General features: G+C 33.2%; 1 long non-coding RNA gene across 13 annotated transcripts; it reads left to right on the top strand.

The window, feature by feature from the left end:
- The first annotated feature begins 1,342 nt into the window (after nt 1-1,342).
- On the top strand, nt 1,343-5,903 carry LOC127706748 (uncharacterized). 13 transcript variants are annotated; one of them, XR_007984539.1, is made up of 3 exons: nt 1,343-1,509; nt 1,676-2,837; nt 3,004-5,903. It is a non-coding gene; the product is annotated as an uncharacterized LOC127706748 (long non-coding RNA). The 13 variants fall into 13 exon arrangements; XR_007984544.1 differs by having other exon boundaries at nt 1,343-2,173; nt 2,340-2,837; XR_007984543.1 differs by having other exon boundaries at nt 1,343-2,339; nt 2,506-2,837.
- The last annotated feature ends 16,110 nt before the right edge of the window (nt 5,904-22,013 follow it).

Raw genomic sequence — 22,013 nt, 5'->3', positions numbered from 1 at the left:
GCTATAAGATGATTGATGTATTTATTTCATTTTGTGAATCATTAAAAATAGTAATCGTCTAAAAATAATAGGTGGAAGATGTAGGAGCCAGCTTTTTCAATAGACATAAGAAAAAAACTCTTTCATGAAAAGAAAATCTCTCAATTAATTGTCCATCAAACAATTTACCATTATTAATCATTTGTTAATCATGGTAATTTTAATAGCCTTTTTTAGAATTGTTTGTTTTTCATATTTTTTGTGTTACAAGAGTTTTTCTGTAAATATCAATCTATTTAAAATGAGGAAAGAATGAATTTCAAAACTTGGAAGAATAGAAAACCAATGAAATCTTGCAATTGTTTATTTGTTTGCTTCTTTTTTTTGTGGGGAGGGGGTGGGGGTGTCTCCATTCACAATAAAGAACTTAACCATGGTATATATATTAACTTAAAATTTTTATTTACAGATAATTGCTAGGTATTTGTATATTTCAATAGCAATCTTCATCAATTGGTTGATATTAAGACTTAAATGTTTTGGGAATATTTGAAAATGTCATTGATTAGATACACTGGTACATCAATGATATTTGATATGCAGTTGTATTAACCTAGAGGCATCTCCTTTTCGTGGAAATTTGAATATTAAGCCCTGTCCTCATGGTCACTGTCTGTTGAACAAAAATATGTTACATTGTTTATGTGTTTGCCATTTAAATTTCAACATTTGCATCAAATATTGAAATGCACAGAGGTGGGTGAGGCATATATCTGTCAATAGTTGATGAATATATGACCATACAAAAATTGATTCATGATTTTAAAATAAAAATTAGAACATTTTTTACAATCCAGATTTTAGTAATGAATTGTGTCACATTGATAATTTACAATGCCATATTATTGAATATAAACATGTATTCCAATTTATTTATGTCACAAAACTGTACCATCTGAAATGTGAGGAAACAAATTTTGTAGAAAAAACATTGTTTTGAAAAGTGGCATTGTTGTATTTTTTTTATGTTTATACATCAAGGAGATGATTTTATTATGTTTAATTTTGAACCAGTGACTTGCCAAATGTATGTGCCTCATGTCAGTGTTCTTAAATTGATTTATTTCTTTTACATTTTTTTGTGTGGCTTAATTACAATGTAGATTATATTTCGAAGTAAGCTTAAAGTTATGGATAAAAATATGATGTTGAGTCTAACACAGACCTATCTGTCCGTACAGTCCTTAATCAGATATGGGACAAATCACTGCTAATGATTGGTTCTTTTATTGATTGAAATTAACTCATATTTATACCCAAAAATTAGTGATTTGATTTCCATTATTGATATGATGATTGCAGTTTATTTTTAGCTCACCTGGCCTGAAGGGCCAAGTGAGCTTTTCTCATCACTTGGCGTCCGTCGTCCGGCGTCGTCCGTCGTCGGCGTAAACTTTCTACATTTTGAACTTCTTCTAGAGAACCACTGAATGGAATGAAACCAAACATGGCATGAATGTTCCTTATGAGGTGCTGACCAAGTGTTGTTACTTTGTAGCGGATCCATCATCCAAGATGGCCGCCAGCGGGGGACTTAGTTTAACATAGGACCCTATGGGAAATACATACAAATGTCTTCTTTTAGAGAACCACTGAATAGAATGAAACCAAACATGGCATGAATGTTTCTTATGAGGTGCTGACCGAGTGTTGTTACTTTGAAGCTGATCCATAATCCAAGATGGCCGCCAGCGGGGGACTTAGTTTAACATAGGACCCTATGGGAAATACATACAAATGTCTTCTTTTAGAGAACCACTGAATGGAATGAAACCAAACATGGCATGAATGTTCCTTATGAGGTGCTGACCGAGTGTTGTTACTTTGAAGCTGATCCATAATCCAAGATGGCCGCCAGCGGGGGACTTAGTTTAACATGGGACCCTATGGGAAATACATACAAATGTCTTCTTTTAGAGAACCACTGAATGGAATGAAACCAAACATGGCATGAATGTTCCTTATGAGGTGCTGACCAAGTGTTGTTACTATGAAGCTGATCCATAATCCAAGATGGCCACCAGCAGGGGACTTAGTTTAACATTGGACCCTATGGGAAATACATACAAATGTCTTCTTTTAGAGAACCACTGAATGGAATGAAACCAAACATGGCATGAATGTTTCTTATGAGGTGCTGACCGAGTGTTGTTACTTTGAAGCCGATCCATAATCCAAGATGGCCGCCAGCGGGGGACTTAGTTTAACATAGGACCCTACGGGAAATACATACAAATGTCTTCTTTTAGAGAACCACTGAATGGAATGAAACCAAACATGGCATGAATGTTCCTTATGAGGTGCTGACCAAGTGTTGTTACTATGAAGCTGATCCATAATCCAAGATGGCCGCCAGCAGGGGACTTAGTTTAACATTGGACCCTATAGGAAATACATACAAATGTCTTCTTTTAGAGAACCACTGAATGGAATGAAACCAAACATGGCATGAATGTTTCTTATGAGGTGCTGACCGAGTGTTGTTACTTTGAAGCCGATCCATAATCCAAGATGGCCGCCAGCGGGGGACTTAGTTTAACATTGGACCCTATGGGAAATACATACAAATGTCTTCTTTTAGAGAACCACTGAATGGAATGAAACCAAACATGGCATGAATGTTCCTTATGAGGTGCTGACCGAGTGTTGTTACTTTGAAGCTGATCCATAATCCAAGATGGCCGCCAGCGGGGGACTTAGTTTAACATGGGACCCTATGGGAAATACATACAAATGTCTTCTTTTAGAGAACCACTGCATGGAATGAAACCAAACATGGCATGAATGTTTCTTATGAGGTGCTGACCAAGTGTTGTTACTATGAAGCTGATCCATAATCCAAGATGGCCGCCAGCAGGGGACTTAGTTTAACATGGGACCCTATGGGAAATACATACAAATGTCTTCTTTTAGAGAACCACTATATGGAATGAAACCAAACATGGCAAGAATGTTTCTTATGAGGTGCTGACCGAGTGTTGTTACTTTGAAGCCGATCCATAATCCAAGATGGCCGCCTGCAGGGGACTTAGTTTAACATGGGACCCTATGAGAAATACATACAAATGTCTTCTTTTAGAGAACCACTGAATGGAATGAAACCAAACATGGCATGAATGTTCCTTATGAGGTGCTGACCAAGTGTTGTTACTATGAAGCTGATCCATAATCCAAGATGGCCGCCAACAGGGGACTTAGTTTAACATTGGACCCTATGGGAAATACATACAAATGTCTTCTTTTAGAGAACCACTGAATGGAATGAAACCAAACATGGCATGAATGTTTCTTATGAGGTGCTGACCGAGTGTTGTTACTTTGAAGCCGATCCATAATCCAAGATGGCCGCCAGCGGGGGACTTAGTTTAACATAGGACCCTACGGGAAATACATACAAATGTCTTCTTTTAGAGAACCACTGAATGGAATGAAACCAAACATGGCATGAATGTTCCTTATGAGGTGCTGACCAAGTGTTGTTACTATGAAGCTGATCCATAATCCAAGATGGCCGCCAGCAGGGGACTTAGTTTAACATTGGACCCTATAGGAAATACATACAAATGTCTTCTTTTAGAGAACCACTGAATGGAATGAAACCAAACATGGCATGAATGTTTCTTATGAGGTGCTGACCGAGTGTTGTTACTTTGAAGCCGATCCATAATCCAAGATGGCCGCCAGCAGGGGACTTAGTTTAACATTGGACCCTATGGGAAATACATACAAATGTCTTCTTTTAGAGAACCACTGAATGGAATGAAACCAAACATGGCATGAATGTTCCTTATGAGGTGCTGACCGAGTGTTGTTACTTTGAAGCTGATCCATAATCCAAGATGGCCGCCAGCGGGGGACTTAGTTTAACATGGGACCCTATGGGAAATACATACAAATGTCTTCTTTTAGAGAACCACTGCATGGAATGAAACCAAACATGGCATGAATGTTTCTTATGAGGTGCTGACCAAGTGTTGTTACTATGAAGCTGATCCATAATCCAAGATGGCCGCCAGCAGGGGACTTAGTTTAACATTGGACCCTATGGGAAATACATACAAATGTCTTCTTTTAGAGAACCACTGAATGGAATGAAACCAAACATGGCATGAATGTTTCTTATGAGGTGCTGACCGAGTGTTGTTACTTTGAAGCCGATCCATAATCCAAGATGGCCGCCTGCAGGGGACTTAGTTTAACATGGGACCCTATGAGAAATACATACAAATGTCTTCTTTTAGAGAACCACTGAATGGAATGAAACCAAACATGGCATGAATGTTCCTTATGAGGTGCTGACCGAGTGTTGTTACATTGAAGCTGATCCATAATCCAAGATGGCCGCCAACAGGGGACTTAGTTTAACATGGGACCCTATGGGAAATACATACAAACGTCTTCTTTTAGAGAACCACTGAATGGAATGAAACCAAACATGGCAAGAATGTTCCTTATGAGGTGCTGACCAAGTGTTGTTACTTTGAAGCTGATCCATAATCCAAGATGGCAGCCAGCGGGGGACTTAGTGTAACATAGGACCCTATGAGAAATACATACAAATGTCTTCTTTTAGAGAACCACTGAATGCAATGAAACCAAACATGGCATGAATGTTCCTTATGAGGTGCTGACCAAGTGTTGTTACTATGAAGCCGATCCATAATCTAAGATGGCCGCCAGATGGGGACAATGTTTAACAAAGGACCCTATGGACAATACATACAAATGTCTTCTTTTAGAGAACCACATACTGAATGGATTGAAACCAAACATGGCATGAATGTTCCTTATGAGGTGCTGACTAAGTTTTGTTACTTTGAAGCTGATCCTTCATCCATGATGGCAGCCAATGGGGGGACTTCCTTTAACATAAGACCCTATGGGAAATACATACAAATGCTTCTTCTAGAGGTGCACTGAATGGAATGAAACCAAAACATGGCATAAATGTTTCTTATGAGGTGCTGATTAAGTGTTGCTACTTTGTTGCCGATTTACTGTTCAAGATGGCCACCAGGATTTTTTTATTAAATTACAGGACCAATATTGAACCAAATTTGGCCTCACTCATTATTAGGGTATCTGTTATGATTTTAATCTATTTTTACATGATTTCCAAAACCAAAGTAGAATCAGGTGAGCGACACAGGCTCTTGAGAGCCTCTAGTTATTTATTTTTGTCATCATTTAAAAATAATATTGCTGAATTTATTTGAATAAACTTTTTAAGGTGGGACAAAAAAGGACAAATATCTCTCCCTCAACCTTGGATTTCTGATTTCTGATTTTTATTCAATACTTATTTTACAATGTCATTTTTAAGATTCAACAAAAAGCAGGAGGACTTAAAATTCTTGAAGTGGTAGACATTAAACATTTTAACCAGTCTTAACCTAAATATTCACCGACAACAAAAGTGTAAACTGATTAGACATTAAATGCCGTGATGTTGAAAAAGATGTCATTTTACATCACACAGCAAAATATGTTAAACCAAAGCACTTTGAGATTTGATACTTTTAATTGGACTAGACAAAATTTATAGTTTGCACAAGTTAAATAACTAAATTAAGTGTAGCATTCCTATCATGTCAATCATTCAAAAGTGAAGTATTGATTGGTTCTTATCTTACAGGGAGGTTGGTAAAGACAGAGGAGAGGTAAATCTTCCTCTTCATATCAAAATTACACGAAGAGGTAATATATAAAAATATCTAAATAATAATTGAAGAGGTTTTTCTTCCTCTTATTAATAAAATTTTATAAAGGGGAAAGCTTTAATTAAGGAACATGATGTTAATGTGGCCAAAAGGATGTATATTTTGTTAATATTGTTACACATGTTAATAAACTTTATATAAAAATTTATGATTTATTTCTTCACTTCGCTGACAAATGTCTTAGAACTGATAATTTTATGATCAGCTGGTAAGAGTTTTGTTGGGATATGTGGAACAACTTTATTTTTTGAAGAATTTTGATTCCAGTTGTGGCAATTAATTATAAATAAGAAATAATTCATATAAGCAATAGATGTGTTCGACATTTACACATGGCCTGGGCGGCTGGGTCGTGATATTCAAATTTTGTCCTAAGCGTTTAAGAAAATTAGCGAACATCACAGCCCAGGCCATGTGTAAATGTCCAACAAATCTATGGCTTCCATGATTTCGATTCTAATCGGACAAATAGTACAAATACGGTAATTTAAAAACTGAAGCAAATGCAAGATTGCCTTGGGTATGGCTGGTAAGATTAAAGTTACAAATTTTAAATAAATCTTAAGTCTTGCATGAATTATTTCTTAAATAACTACTAGAAAAAATGTGTTCAATCCTCATAAATCTTAACCCAAACTCGTTTTGAAGGCTTTTTTACTTTCAAATCCACAATTGAAAAGTTATAACTAAGGAGTGATCCTCCATGTTGAATTGCTGAAATCCACAAATGTGCGAATAATGCAATGGAATAGAAAATGAAAAAACTACTTTAAAACCTCATTTTAATGCGATATTATCCGAACCTACGCTGTATATTTAACAGAAAAGCTTCACCTTGAGAGTTTTTATTCAAATGACATCATGTTAAGACAAGATTTTAATGCTTTCATGAAATTTTGCGGATTTTTATTTTATTTTGATTTTATATATTTTTTAAGCTCTTGTGCATTAATTCTTTTTGTTAAGCATTAGATAAGGAATAACGTTTTTGTTGATTCTTTTTCAATATCAATTCGAACACAACGAAATCGACATAGTGTTTTCACATAGGTTACTATACATGTGGTTTAACATGTAAGGTAATTAATAACAGCCATCAATATGTACATCTCTGAGTCTGCGCTAAGTATAGATATATATCGAGAATTTTACCACGCTGTTACTTACAAAGCGAAAGAAGCAAGTCATATTAGAATGGTTAATATAGCCAACAAATTTGAGAATTATCCTCCATATCTTTCTTTTAGACTTATTGATAATTAGACTTTTGTTCGGTTATTGTCTCTGGTATATATTTTCTGGTTTATAATTTGTAGCAAGAATAACAAAAATCAACTGCAAAGAAAAACCGCTTGCATATGAGTGAAGAAAATCATCAATTCATTATCATCAAGATAAGTAAAGTGCATTTGGTTACGTAAAATGTTAGATATAAATAACTTGTTTTTTTTTGTACCTCATGATATTTTGCTTTAGCGAAAGAGTAAAGAATGGTAATCTAGCATCTGTGTAAGCTTCTGTTTCTGTCCACTTTATAGTTTAGATGGTAGAAGATATAAATGCTTCTTACCTTATAAACAGATGCCCTACGTATCCATCGGGCATATTTGTATTGTACTTTACCCCGTTTTTAGCTCACCAGCTGGTCTTTAGCTTTTGCAATCACTTGGCATCTGTCCATCGTTGTAAACTTTGAAAAAAAAAGCCTTCTCTGAAACTACTTGCTCGAATTTTACCAAACTTTACTTAAATGATCCAATGGTATCTTGTATTGTTATAAACTTTTATCTGGGAAATTGATCCATCAACAAACATGGCTGCTGTTGCTGCTTAGAATAGAACATAAAGGTAACATGCAGTTTTTTGTTTGTATTTTCAATCTAAGCAATCTGACATTAGATTAAAATGATCAGCATATTACCTTCAAAATTTTCCAAAACATCGGAAAATCTATTGGATTATTGCCCCTGAAATGTCAATTTTTAGAAAATTTCATCCTCTATATCAAAGCCTTTTAGGTTCATAACTCAAAAGACTTGGGAAAAGGACAACTATATTGGGCATATTGAATTATTTTAGTACATATCTGTCAGCTGACAGGGTTCATCTGACCTTTACCGCTTTTCTAGTTCATTGGTCAATATTAGGTATTTGTGGTAATACCTTTATCTCAGTTACTTCAGACCACTATATTTCCTTTATCGGTCCTCCCACTGTCTTTATCACTCTGCTCAGCTCTTAATTAAATTGCATATCACGACTTGGTGACGTCAAATACGTCTACCCGGCCTTAATTACTTTCAGCTGGACAATTCAGCGACGTCACAATGTTTAAACCGACGTTAATAAGTTTGACCTGAACTTTTCAAGTCATCTTCCGATTGCTGGTGAAACTAAGAAAACACTTTCAAAAGACGCAAAGAAGCCCGATAAATCAATTATCAAGTTGTCTGCATATTGATATTGTAAAAAATCAGCTGCCCCACACAATATGAAGGATTTGTTATCTCGTTTGCTGCGCTCAATCGACAAAAAGCGTCATATTGTGACTCGCAACTGATATTTTACAACATATTCAACATACAAACAACCTGATAATCGGTACAAATTGAATTACTGAATGCCATACAAATGTCTGACAGGGTTCATCTGACCTTATTCGATCATGATGAGTAAAGCAGGCTAGTCATTTCAGTTTATGTATTTTACTGTTTTATTTTTTAAAGAAGTACTTTTTTAATGCCACTGAGGTACATGGTGTCTCTTTGACTTCTTTTTACCTGTTTTGCCATGATGGATTCAAGTCTGGTACTTATTAGAACATTTGAACATTAGTTTGTAACATCTTTTTAGCTCACCTGACCTGAAAGGTCAAGTGAGCTTTTCTCATCACTTTGCGTCCGTCGTCCGTAAACTTTTACAAAAATCTTCTCCTCTGAAACTACTGGGCCAAATTTGACCAAACTTGGCCACAATCATCATTGGGGTATCTAGTTTAAAAAATGTGACCGATGACCCCGCCAACCAACCAAGATGGCCGCCATGGCTAAAAATAGAACATAGGGGTAAAATGTAGATTTTGCCTTATATCTCTGAAACCAAAGCATTTAGAGCAAATCTGACATGGGGTAAAATTGTTTATCAGGTCAAGGTCTATCTGCCCTGAAATCTTCAGATGAATCGGACAACCCGTTGTTGGGTTGCTGCCCCTGAATTGGTAATTTTAAGGAAATTTTGCCGTTTTTGGTTATTATCTTGAATATTATTATAGATAGAGATAAACTGTAAACAGCAATAATGTTCAGCAAAGTATGATCTACAAATAAGTCAACTTGACCAAAATGGTCAGTTGACCCCTTAAGGAGTTATTGCCCTTTATAGTCAATTTTTAACCATTTTTCGTAAATTTTTGTAATCTTTTACAAAAATCTTCTCCTCTGAAACTACTAAGACAAATTTAACCAAAATTGTCCACAATCATCATTAGGGTATCTAGTTTAAAAAATGTGTCCGATGACCCTGCCCGCAAACCAAGATGGCCGACATGGCAAAAAAATAATACATAGGGTAAAATGCAGTTTTTGGCTCATATCTCTGAAACCAAAGCATTTAGAGCAAATCTGATAGTATAAAATTGTTCATTAGGTCAAGATCTATCTGCCCTGAAATTTTCGGACCAATCAGGCAACATGTTGTTGGGTTGCTGCCCCTGAATTGGTAATTTTAAGAAAATTTTGCAGCTTTTGGTTATTATCTTGAATATTATTATAGATAGAGAAGAGATAAACTTTAAACAGCAATAATGTACAGCAAAGTTAGATCTACAAATAAGTCAACATGACCAAAATTGTCAATTGACCCCTTAAGGAGTTATTGCCCTTTATAGTCAATTTTTTACAATTTTCATAAATTTTGTAAATTTTTGTAAATTTTTACAAAATATTTTCCACTGTAACTACCGGGCCAAGTTCATTATAGATAGAGATAATAGTAAGGAGCAAGAATGTTCAGTAAAGTAAGATCTACAAACACATCACCATCACCAAAACACAATTTTGTCATGAATCCATCTGTGTCCATTGTTTAATATGCACATAGACCAAGGTGAGCGACACAGGCTCTTTAGAGCCTCTAGTTTAATATTATGGAAACTTTTCAATTGATTCCAAATAGAATAATGTTTTATTTTTTACTTTCACTTGGGACAAAAACACAGAATGCAAGAAAGACATATGGATTATTATCCTGCGGCAGCATAAACTGTTTTTATAAAGCTTTATATTCATACACAAGAATCAGGGACAGCTCAGCGGGGGTAACGTTATCAGTGACCAAAGCACTTTTGGACTGATAAAATTTAACATTGTTCTATATGGAAAAAACGACAGTTGCTTTAAAATGATTTGTCAACATTTTATTTGTACAATCATAAACTATTGCCATGGTAGGTGAAAAAGTTATTAAATTTATCTTTATTTTGATGTAAAAAATCATTTTATGTTATTTTAAAGTGGTGTCCCTAATGATTTGAAAATTTCCCATGAAAAGATACGTTTTTCCTTCATAACTTAACCAAATTCAATGATGACGAGTGGTAGTAAAAAAAATCATATAAAATTCATTATTGGAGTGACATTATTTCGCCATGTCCCGTGTTATTTTGTATAATTCTTCTTTCTGAAGGTGCAAAACAAAAATTATTTTAAGTTTACATTTGATGGTGTCCCTGGAAGTTTGAATATGGTGATTATTTCGTTATCAAACGTCAGTTCATGTTTATAAATATACATATATTGTAAATAACTGAAACCGATATCTAACTGTACCATATTGGGAAAGACGGAAAATGTTTGATATAAGATAGCGTCGAAAACTTAAAAAAAAAAAATATTAATCATTTTTCAATTATTGTTTAAAATAAATTCATTATGACGAAAATGTTAAATGAATTTAAGTCCTCATTAAAAATTGTTGAAATTTTAAACATTATCTGGATAATTTAAATATATAGATAGAACTAAAACACATTTTGTATGATTAGAAAATTGCTAATGAATTACAAAGAGCTTATTTGCAGTACACCCCTAATGACAAAGGAAACAATGTGAATTTGAAATACTAAAAGTTGGAATGAATTAATTCAAAATGCAAAGCATTTGTGTATTGCTATTAAAGTTTTGTCGGGTTCGGGAAAAGTAACATTTAATTGTTTTTCTTTCTCTTTAACACTTATTATGTATAAAACATATTTTATTTATTGGAAGGAAAAAGATATGTACAAGTATCACTTATTGTGTTCTTATCTTAACCATATTAAGGTGTGAATTTAAACAACAACCACCCGCTGTTTAATCATCTGCCAGCTATTCAATTAATGAAAGATGTAGACCGACATTCATGCTGATTTTGAATATCATTTTACAGTACTAAAAGTTTAATGTAATTAACGTATAACTCCGTTAACTTCTGTACTCTGGGATGTTTATATACATGAACATGTATAGCCCCGTCTAGTATGCATGAGAGATTTAACTAAAATTTTGAAAATTGAAATATTGATGACAATGTGTTAATTGTGCATCTAGTACATTCAAATGTCCAATGATATAAAAATAAAATACTTATTCAACAGTTAAATTATAATAATAAATTCACAAACAGTTGGATATATAAAAAAGAAGATGTGGTATGATTGCCAATGAGACAACTCTTCACAAGAGACCAAATGACACAGAAATTAACAACTATAGGTCACCGTACGGCCTTCAACACACTGTTAGACATATCATTTAGGGGCCTGATGGGTTATTTTCGTTCTTCGTGATCGGAGCATTTTCGCTATCGCGATCCGTTTTTCTACAGATTTTTTTTTTATATTTTCGTGATCCGTGATCATGGAAATTTATTTTCTGTGAATCGTGATTGACAAAAAAATCAACTCGTGAATCGTGATGAGACCCCCCCATCAGGCCCCTCATTATTATTTGATATCAGACCAAACTTTTTCTATGAATGAAGGTAGATGTGGGTGGGGTATGAGTAAATGCAGAAGTCATGAACTTCTGGTAAATGAGATATCAACCCAACCATGCACATAAATAACTTAGACATCTAGAGAGCAAAATATAGCTTTCTCCAAAAGACAGGCAACTTAAAAATATTCAATAATAGACATGCCTTGATAAAAATGTCAAGATCTAAATCGCCCAGAGTCTATACGTTCAATGTGAATTAAAAAAAAACTATGTGGTGTTTGCTTACATCCTCATTTTTCAGTCTATGGTGGATTGTTTTCTAATATTGGCAATAATACTATATCTTCTCATTTTTCTTAAGGTCTGTTATAAACAATTACATAAACATTCTCCAAATAACGAAAACAAATAAGATACGACATACGACAACTACTTACGAGGTTCCCAAATTTGGACAGGTACTAGTACATGTATATAGAAATGTGGTCGGGTTAAACTTACTTTTGTAGATCTCAACCCTCCCCCTTTTGAATCTCAGTCTAGATTAACAGAACGTGCATAAAAGACAATACAATAAAGACAAGTTCTAGAAAAGAACTTTTCTCTGGTTTGTTTAAGGTTATTGCCACACATCTTATTTTTGGTACCGAAAATTTGCTACCCTATGCCTTTTTTTCACAGTTAACCGTCTAAGTCCCTATTCGCCTCCTATTGTGTCTATATAAAAGTGGCCCTCATTAAATATTTTTGAAAATCTATTTTGCCTTTCTGCTTACCTGGCAATGTGATTACAAAAAGTTTTGGATAGACATGTTTTGTTTATGTCTAAAATTCAAAGGAAAGTACCCTCATACAATGGCTGTATAAAAAGTTGTATATAGCAAACCTATAATGCTTTTTCATGAACTTATTTAGCGATTTTGCAGGTTAATCTATATGAAAACATGTGTTAACTTCATCAATATGAATGACTTTTTAAACTTGCTTTAGAAAGACGGAAAACGATCCAGGATACACATGTGAAGATGAAGCTCTATAGTTTGTTGAAAAAATTTAGATTCACACCGCATATGTTTTCGTTTAAGAGTTTCATATGAAATTGTATTGTGTCTTGTATTTGCATATTACTCCCATCCTTTCTTTTCAATATGTTAGGAACAAACATCATTATCTATAGGTAATACAGATACAGCGAAAATTGACACGAAGTAGGCAAATATTTGGAAAAATACGAATTATACCAACCTGAATGTATTTCACACTAGTAAAAAAGAAGAAAAAAACGTGAGATTGCCTTTTTAATGTATCTCTTCAAAATTATTGTAGCCTTAAAATTGTCAACAAAAAAAAACATTTCTATTTTAACTAGTTGCGATTTTAATCATTTTTTTTAACCATGTTAACTATATTAGAACATAAATCAGGCCATTTTTTTGGAAAGTTTGCTAAAGCAAAAACTTTCCTAAGGCATCGGCCTCAAACCGGAAGTGACAGACTATCTTACTTTAGGATGTGTGTTCTACTATATAATGTAGTACTGGTGTTTGGCAACTAATTCTAGGAAGATGCTTTTGAAATTTTGAGTTACTTCTATTTTTATTACCTTACAGTTTGAATTAAAATGTACTGAATGTTCATCGATAATTCAAACAATTCAACTTTATTTTGAAAATGGCTATCACAAACACTACTTCGCGGATCTGCGCTGCGTGGAAAGTAAAATCAATACATGTATACCAAAAACCAATAACCACAAAACATTTGTTTAACAGTTAGTTAAAAACATTTGTTTGACAGTTAGTTTATACGACTGGTAAATTAAACATCATTTAGAAAGAAAAAAAAGAAAAAATCACAGAAATTTAATTTAATTTTGAATTAATAAAAGTGAAAGAAATATTTTAAGATTTTTGGTACACATTTTTTTATGCACCTTATTTTAAGGTGACAAAAGACAGTTTTAGAAACAAGGTAAAAATCACTCATGTTAAATGAAATTATTTAATTTTTATTTTATTCTATTTTTGGACATTTTCCAAAGTGTTGACAACTATAAACAGCATGTTGAAGTTTGCATGTTGGAATATTACAGGCTTTAATATTAATAAAATTTTAGAATTTTTTGATAGTTATGACATTTTAGGACTAGTAGAAACATGGACCCAAACTGACTCACCCATTAATCTGCCAGGTTTCAAATTTTTTCACTTACCTGGAACTAAGAAAAAGGGAGTAAAGAAAGGCAGGAGATCAGGAGGAATAATTTTACATTATAATATGAATATAGAAAGAGGAATAACTCTTGTAAGTAAAAAAGACTATGGAATATGGATAAAATTAGACAAGAACTTTTTTAATCAGGATTTTGATATTTAATTATCAGTATTATATATTAAGCCCCAGAATCCCAATGTAGACAGTGGGGAAATTTTTGATAATCTTAATAAAGATATTGCAGAATACTCCAATCATGGAAAAATTATTTTGTCTGGTGATTTTAATTGCAGAACAGGTGAGCAAGCTGATCACATTATTAATGATACTTTATTTAATAGGGCTGATAATAACATTCTCCCTGAAACATATACTTGTACGAAAAAACCGTGACAAAACTATAAACTCACAGGGAAAACTTTTATTGGAAACTTGCATTGAAACCAAGCTAAGAATTCTTAATGGCAGATTTTTGGGAGATTCTGTGGGAAATTGTACATATTTTGATGCTAGAGGAGGTTGTAGTGTTATTGATTATATTATTGTGTCAGAAGATATTTTCCATTACATTTCTTATTTTAATGTACTACCTCCAGTGGAAACATCTGGTCATTGTATTATTAGAATGTCCTTAAATTTAATGTCCCAATAGTCAATCATGACAATGAATATAATGATATGGAATTTTTACCAGGTAATTTTATTTGGGACAATAATTGTCATGAAACATATACAAATGATATTTCATCACCGCAAATAATAAGCAAGTTTGCCAATTTTATGGCAGATGTTGATACAGGAGGTATTACAGATATAAATCAAATGACAAAAAAATTTACAGATATTATTATTGATACTGCTACATCCTGTGTTAAATTTAAATTAAACAAGAAGTTAAAGAAGAAACGCAAGAGAAAACAAGAATGGTTCAATAATAATTGTGAATTAATGAGGAAAGATGTGAGACGTTTAGGTAAAAAAGTACAAAACAACCCTTACAACCATGACCTTAAAGTTAATTATTTTAGGGCTTGTAAAGAATATAAAAAACTAAACAAAAGAACAAAGAGTGCGTTCTTTCAAAATATATATTCACAAATAAATAAACTTGATGAAACAAATCCTAAATTATTTTGGAAAACAATTGATAAGTTAAAAAAAAGGTGGAAAAATACCACAACAAAACCCAATAAAAAAAGACCAATGGGAAAATCATTTAAAAAATTTATTAAAGGAAAATGAAAAAACATCTGACTTTATATTTGAATTTAAATCGGATACATACATTGAAACTTTGAATTCACCCATTTTATGTAAATAAGTCAGAAAAGCTCTAAAATCCTTGAAAAATAGTAAAAGCGGAGGCATTGACCTTATTCTCAATGATTTTTTGAAATATGGTTCAGAAAGCTTAATATTGCCACTAGTAAAACTCTTTAATAAAATTTTTGAAGCTGGTGTATTCCCAGATATTTGGAATATTTCAACTATCTCAACTCTACATAAAAGTGGTTCCATCTATGACTGTAATAACAACTACCGTGGAATAAATATTGGAAGCTGCTTAGGAAAGCTATTTACCAAAATATTGCAGTATAGAATATCTAATTACCTTCACTGTAAATATACCTGACGCGTCCGGACGCGTTCAAAATTTGTACACCGAATGTTCAATATTTTAACGTCATATGTTCATGCTTAGAGACGTGTTCAAAGTTTTAACGTTTGTGTTAAAAATATTAACATGTGTGTTCAGACGCAGTGAACACCGGTGTTCAAATTCTGATATAAAAAAGAAGATAGTCGTTTGTCCGATTTTCTATCCTTCCAATTGGCAAATTCAAAAAGAAATTCTTTAAAAAAAATGAATGTATACGCAGGATGATGATCTTGTGAATTTTTGGCTGATATTTAAGTAATTGTGAAATATTAAACTTCCAAGCTGGAATATATGTATAGTTTATGAATGTATTTTATTATTTATTTATATATACTAGTTTTACTTATAAGTGACATAATTATGCATATCAATGATGCCTGTTATGATAATATCGTAATAAAAATATGTCGATGTTTATCTTATTTCATGATCCGTTCATTTTATTAACATTACATGTTCAATCAGTGTTCAAATCGCTCGAAATTTTGAACACCTCGTGTTAAAAAAAATATACCAGGATACCAAATACCGGAAACAGATATCGGCTGGCGATTTAGGCGGTTAAACGAAGAATGGATACACATAAGAAAGAGAACTGGAGAAGGGACTTCTATCCCATATGAACACGAAAGAAGTAAGTAACAAGTTCGATGGCTTCCTTGTTATTTTCTCATGCCAGATATTTATTTGTCAAATATTCATAACTGTTATATCCAAGTTTTCAATTTCAACATAAAAGACGAATTAAAAAACGGGCTTTAGATATAAACGTAAATAACTGTCAGCTTTGTTCTGATGATTTCCTAAACTGATGAATAAACAGTCTGTCTGTTATACAGAATAAATGATGATTTTCGACATCCAGTGGGTGTATCATTTCTATCTGTTCACCTTAGGTCAAGAAATCGACTTTTGTAATTTATAATGTCAAAACTTGCATTTCATTGCTATAGAATATCAATTTGTACACTAGTATATATCGACATTAAAGCATAACAAGCATTGCATAATTTGATGCTTTATGAAAAACTCTCTTCTATTAATTTTTAATTTTATTTTGCAGGATATATAGGCTCATAGACATTCCTTGTTGTGGAGGATTTTGACATTGGAAGTTGATAACAACACATAAAATGCCACCCAGTTGATAGCTTTAAGTGAAGATGCATTGAAAAGTGGAGCGTACATTGTATGTGATCGTACAAGAACTGTTGGAATTTGCAAACTTTTAAACTTTCATTGTGACAAATACCTATATCATAAACTATCTAATTATCACATTGACATGCTTTTTTGGTTAGGATACAAATGATGTTGCAACTATCTAGTCATGTAGGGGAAAATCATTATTTGTGATATATATTAAGTCAGTTTAAAAACATTATATATGTGATTTCACTGACTGTTACTTGTGATATCATAAGGTATCTGGTGTACTTTTCTTACATATAATATGCTCATTTGAATACATAAAGAATTACTTGTTAAAATATGTTTCATTGTTATATTTTGCCTGATTGAATATAGTTTTTATAACAGTTTATTTAAGTTGAGTACTTATGGAAAATTATGTACGCTTGAAAATAGAACATGTTCCACATTTGAACACCATCGCTTTGAACACTTAATGTTATAAAAAATATGTATTCAAACACATTTTTCTGCATAAAAAAGAATAATTTTATAACCAATCCAATCAAAAATGATAAAGGCGTAAAACAAGGAGACAGTCTTAGCCCTGCATTATTTAATTTTTTTTTGAATGATTTAGGTAAATGCTTTGATGACAAAGACAACTCCTATCCATTAGATCTAGAAAATCATAAAATCAATCATCTACTATTGGAGATGATCTGTTACTTTTATCAGAAAATAAAGAAGGTCTACAACATTGTCTTAACAAACTAAACTCCTACTGTACTACTGTACATGGAAATTACAAATTAACTTAAATAAAACAAAAATAATGATTTTTAGCAAAGGCAAAAAGGATTATTCAAAATACAATTTTTATCAAAATAATTCACAAATTGAAATAGTGGAAAGATACAAATATTTAGGTATTGTATTTTATTTCAATGGAAATCTAAAACATGCTGCAGATGATCTCTATAATAAAGCTCTAAAAGCCTTTTTCTCTGTTAAAAGTAAATTTAATAATTTCCAAGAGGTACCATTGAAAACCTGTCTTAAACTTTTTGATAGTCTAATTAAACCTATTTTCACATATGGTAGTGAAATATGGTTATCCGATTATAACATAAATTTAAATAATTTTGACAATCTACCAATTGACAGATTACAACACAAGATGTTGAAATTTATTCTTGGGGTCAAAAGACAGTCATTAAATATGGCTAGTAGACTTGAATGTAACAGGAATCCAATGTTGATTTTTTCATTATGTTTAATGTATATATAATTATTATATGAGACTACTTAAAATAAATAGAGGTAGACTATTATATAGTGCATTTACTGCAGATCAAAAATTATCTAATGAAAACTCAAAATGCTGGTTTTCTACACTAAATAAAGTATTTCAAGTAATTAAACTTGATACAAAAAATTTGACAAATAATAGTGTTTTTAAAAATAGTCTGATAAGATACTTGTTGAGAATACCGCGGGAGTTAAGACGTCGGAGTATGATAGAATGGAAAAACATCATTTAATAAATTTTACGTGAGACATAAAAACAATCGTATTGTCGTTGGCTATGTGTAAAGAAAGGGCGATCAACAAAGGGGCATGATAGACAATGTTGACAATATTTAATGTTTATGCTAAGTAGATATAAGAAGATGTGGTATGAGTGCCAAAGAGACAACTCTCCATCCAAGTCAAAATTTATAAAAGTAAACCATTATAGGTCACAGTACGGTCTTCAACACGGAGCCTTGGCTCACACCGAACAGTAAGCTATAAAGGGCCCCCAAAATTACTAGTGTAAAACCATTCAAACGGGAAAACCAACGGTCTAATCTATATAAAAAACGAGAAACGAGAAAAACTTATGAACCACATCAACAAACGACAACGACTGGACATCAGATTCCTGACTTACGACAGGTGCAAACAAATGCAGCGGGTTTAAACGTTTTAATGGTACCAAACCTTCACCCTTTTTCTGAAACAATAGTTTAACATCACAACATAGAAAGACACACTATAAAATATCAACTGAAATAGCTTAACTCAATCAAAGGACATATTAACACCATTGAACATACACTGAACAAATAAATTTGACCATGACACAATGTAAATACAAAATAAATAAACTAAGGGAAGAATAATAAAAGTAACATATTATATCGGTAAGAAATGTTATAAGACATACATTTTCCATATTTTTTGTAAGAAAATGAGAGGATACAAAGGTTGGGTGCTTAAGAACTATTTATTTTCCATGGCATTATACATGCCTATTGGTATATATTTATTATCTTTTATTTTTTCTGAATTGGGCAAACACTTTTGTCCACGTTTTTGGTATAAAAAAATCAAAAATATACGAAAAAAAATACAATACCGTTATCAATGAACATCTTTGTGTCAGACTCTTATAGAAATGAATAGTAGGTGACTGTACTCAAATAGTTAGAATTTTACTATCTTTCTTTTCAACTTTTTAAACAAGACCAATACCAGGTCTGGACCTCCGTCACTACATGTAATTGGTTGATGTTGTTTGTATATTGAAGCGTACCTGATCATTCCCTTTCATTGAAGACAAGAAAACTTTTGACTGGCATTTTCCTTAATAATGAGTGTTGTAAAATTTTGAACTATTGGAAAACAGGAAGTGGCTTCATGGTCGACTTAAAATTTGCTTACACGCTGCAACTCATAATTATCAAGTTGTATCAAATCATTCCCTTCCATACAAGCCAAAAAAACTTTGACGAAAATTTATCTCGTGCAATGAGTCTTGTCAAATTTCAAACTATCGGCAACAGGAAGTGGCTGCACGGCAGATGTAAAAATATCATACACGCTCGCTGCAACTCATAATTTTTAAGCTGCAGACCAAATATACAACCATTCCCTTCGATAGAGGCCAGAAAAGCTTTGAGAAAAGTTTTATATGCAAGGTCTTTCGGACGAACGGACGGACGGACAGAGACGAGGCGTTACTAGACCTGTTTTTGCCTCCAGCGACACAGGTAAAAATAACTACCGGGTTCTGAGTTAATTGTTTTTATGCAATTTTTATAGAGATCTTGGGAATCATTTGAGTATAGACGATTTTTTTTCACGGTGTAGATAATTCTTTCTTTCCCATGCACATGGATGGTCTAGTCTGCTCGAGGCATGAGCAGTAACTCATGAGCCGAGACCGGTACAATTTTCTAAAAATTGTACTTTTCTAAAAATTGTACTTTCGAGTGCACTTCTGACGATCACACAAAGTTTATCCGCATTTTTTTCCGTTGATTCAAAGGGATAAAAGGTGCAAAGGTATATCAGGCGAGAAGAAATTGTTAAAAACAATCAAACACTGTTTAAGACAGTTAGGGAGCAGTTTCGGATTCAAAAGTGAAATCGTAATAACGAAGGACATAAAAAATTAAAAAGCACTGCTCTACGGCGGGCTTAATAATATATTGTGTTACTTGCTTATCGCATTTTCCCGTTATTTTCAAGTGCACTGTTTGTAGAGTACCCTCTGAACGAAATTTCTGCTGATTTTTAAAATAAGGTAAGACACAATTTTGGTTATACATTTTATAAAGAGAAGTACTTTGTTTCTCGGGGAACGCGTATGGTTCTCCGCATTTTTTTGTTCGGCGACAAAATATATCTGAACAGACATTCAGTATTGACGCCTTATACAAGACAACAGATTGTTCGAAAACACCAGAATAAGTAGAGTAAGCCTAAAAAATTAAATAGACTTATTGCACTCTATAGAGTAAAGCTTGAACACGCCATCGGAAAATAATTAAAATACAAATATTTTTTGGTGACATATCCAATACACCGATTCAAATCTGTTGTGACCATTAACTATTTGTGGCAATTGCGCTGCATTGGTGTGTCTTCGGAAAGAATTATTTACATAACGAAAAAAAAAATCATTTATTTTAACTAGGTATATCTATTGTTACCTTTTTGTATTTTGAGATGACCCCTTGTTTTTCGTCAACTGTAATCGTAAGTCTAATTGTAATCCTAGGTATAGACCTAGTTTCCGCAAATGTCTAATAGGACTGGAAATAGAAGTGCAGTGACGAGACTTTTCCGAAAATTCGAGGAGGCGAAGGAAAACACGGACTTCGACAGAGATTAACTACTTGCAACATACGATAATCTTACGCAAAAGAAGAAATTGTTGGAAAAACTGAACGAACAGATATTGGAAGCAACGTTGAAAGTGAAATAGTAGATACAGATGAGTATTCAAATAATTTAGACACTAAAATTAGACATTTTCGTAATTTCATACAAATTGGTCAAAACCGTACACCAAGTTCCAATGTAACACAATCTTCATATCAAGTACTCAATGTAGAAAGCCCTCCTTTCCGCCCGGCAAATGTTGATAACTTTCAAACCGCAACACCATTCTATGCTTCATCCGCCGCTCAACCACAGACAAGCTACAATGGCTCTGATACAGGTCATATTGCTCCACAAACTATAGCTAGTACTAGTAACCTTCGTTTACCCAAGTTATCACTACCGAAGTTTAATGGCAACATTTTAGATTGGCAAACGTTTTGGGACTCGTACGAATCTGCTGTACATTTCAATCCTACTTTGACAAACATTGAGAATTTTAATTATCTAAAATCGCAACTTGAAAGCGAGGCATTGAATACGATTACAGGATTTGCGCTTACAAACGGAAATTATATCGAGGCTATAAATGTACTAAAGGAACGGTTTGGACAAACACACCGAATTACGGAAGCCTACTTACAGGCACTTTTAGATATTACCCAACCACGATACACCGTGTCAAGCTTAAGATCATTTTATGACCGATGTGAAGCCTACGCAAGAGGTTTAGATTAGCTAGGACAACCTGAGACGTCATATGGAACTTTACTGGTACCGATTATCACGAGAAAGTTACCCAGTGAAATCAGACAACACTTAGCCAGGGAACACGGACCGTCCAGTTGGAATTTGAAAGATCTGAGAAGGAGCATATTGAATGAAATTCAAATCATGGAGGCAGGACAAAATACAGGTACATATCTCGAGTCTTTAGACCGTCAGTTTGCAACTGCATCTACATGTAAATTTCATACAGGAACAGAATCATCGGGAGAAAACACATCACACAACGCGAAAAGCCAACACCGGAATATTACGGAAAGACCATGTGTTTTTTGTAAAGAGATACATGCACCAGCACACTGTACCAATGTTAGTAATCATAAAGCTCGCATG

Source organism: Mytilus californianus, unplaced genomic scaffold, assembly GCF_021869535.1.
Source record: "Mytilus californianus isolate M0D057914Y unplaced genomic scaffold, xbMytCali1.0.p SCAF_6, whole genome shotgun sequence".
NCBI classification, from domain to species: domain Eukaryota; kingdom Metazoa; phylum Mollusca; class Bivalvia; order Mytilida; family Mytilidae; genus Mytilus; species Mytilus californianus.
Note: the sequence above shows the minus strand (reverse complement) of the source record. Positions and strands in the feature narration are given on the sequence as shown.